The sequence below is a fragment of the Octodon degus genome, unplaced genomic scaffold (genome assembly GCF_000260255.1).
Source record: "Octodon degus isolate 3935 unplaced genomic scaffold, OctDeg1.0 scaffold00383, whole genome shotgun sequence".
NCBI lineage: Eukaryota > Metazoa > Chordata > Mammalia > Rodentia > Octodontidae > Octodon > Octodon degus.
Window position 1 is genome coordinate 184,262 of NW_004524959.1, and position 2,063 is coordinate 186,324.

Below are 2,063 nucleotides of genomic sequence, written 5' to 3' on the forward strand. Positions count from 1 at the left end.
GGGAGTGGAATAACCCCTTACGACTTGTGTCCTATAGAGAGGCAAGGAGATCACAATGTGAAGATGAGGCAGAGGTTACCCCAGTAAGTTTATAAGCACAGAAAAGAAACACTCAAAACTAGGAGATAGTCCTATAGAATTTCCCTCAGAGCTCTCAAGAAGAAAAAGCCATGTGAAAGCCTTTATTGCTGATGTTTAGTGTGCCAAAAATTTGCAAAAATGTTTCTATTTTGAACCATTTCATCTGAAGTACTTTGATAGATCAGCTTTAGGGGATTAATATATCTTCTATTTCAACCTTCCCATACCTAAATAGAACAGTTGTAGGAAAGACAATGTAGGGAGAAGAGGATTACAAATAGGTCTTTCAGCCTCTAGTGCTCCCTTCATGTATGGGTATAGACAGATCAAGGATAGAATGTAGATAAAATCAAAAACAGAAGCTCAAAAGATTGACTTTGACTTCTTATAATCCATGTTTGTACTCGTGCCATGTTAATGAGATAAAGACTAGTGTACAAAAATATAAATTAAGCAGATATTTTACAGATAATTACTAGAAAAATAAAAATGGTTTCACATATATATGATAAACTTGACACACACACTGGCTAGGAATGACTACATCACAGTGGGCTTTCTTTATCACCAGTTCATCTATTTGAAACTGTTTTTAAAAACAAAAGAAAGGTTTCAAAATTCACAAACAGTAAAATATTCATTTATCTATTTTAGTGACTTTGTGATGCTCAGGAAAAAAAAAATTATTTCTGTGTTCTAGTCTGATATCTCTTTTCCAGTCCTTTTTCAAGTAAAAGTTCTCTTTAAGTCTCTGTTATCTTAAGAAAATAAACTATTTTATTTGGCAAAAATCAATTCCCTATTAATTAAACTTAAATTGTTTTAAAAGAAGCCAAGCAACCATTAAAAATAATTACCTATGCTTCTCAAATGATGTATCAAAATTTCAAACCAATTAAATAGATCTCTCTTTTTTTATGAATTTAGGACATGGTCTACAGGGTGTGCAGCGTCTCACTACATAGATCGTACTAGTAGCGATTGTCCTGTTTTCAGCCTTCCAAACCACTGGGATTACAGGCAGGCGCCACTACGCCCAGTCTCAACCTCCATCTCAGAGCACCCAATGGGCAGGGCCAGAACAGCAAGCCAGGCATGGAACCCCAGCTGCTGTGCTCTTCCTAAACAGGCGCTTTAGTCTGCTGAGCTATCTGACTGGCCCTAAATAGAGCTCTTGAGAGGTTCTGCCATTTGTATAAGCAAAAAACAATGCAGTTCTTTGGTTAGAAAATCAGCATTTCTCACATGCATATGCATGCACAGTTCAGGAATGAAATTAGAATGTGTTTGCTATTTCTTCTAGCAAGCTCCTTCACTCCAGGAATTTAGGGTCTTTTGAGTAACTTAGTTGCAACTATAAGAAAACTGTTTTCTGCCATATTCAACTCAGAAGAACCTAAACAAACAAAGCATTTTTAAGCAGAAGACCTCTTAGGTTTAACATTTTTCAATGGAGAATTATAAAATGCTACATATTCTCCATTCTTTATTCTAATCACATAATTTTCTAGTTAGGGGCATTTACCTAAATCGCTTAATATTTAACCAGTGAAGTACTGACACCCAGCTGTTATATTCACGTGCCAAAGATCCTTAGTCCCACTAAAAGTACATTCTTGAAATGTAAGAAATATTCAAAAATATTGATTGCAGGCTGTGCCTCAAAGATAGAGACATTAAGAAAGATGTAGAAAGGACAAAACTTAATTTTGTACTAGAAAGCTCCCCCAAGGGACTCCAGAACCTTCCAAATCAGCAAGTGAATTGGGTTTTCATCATTCTTAAGACAGCCAAGAACAATTAATTGCAAGACTTTGAAACTGAAGATTAGGATGCAGGTCTAATTGAAGTAGAGGGCTAACATGATGAAATATACATAACAGGGAATTCAGGATAAGTAGAGTAGAGGAGCTTAGAAAATCATTGAAGGTAACTGCAGGAAAGGAGACTAAAATGGTTTTTAGGAGATTTCATATCTGATG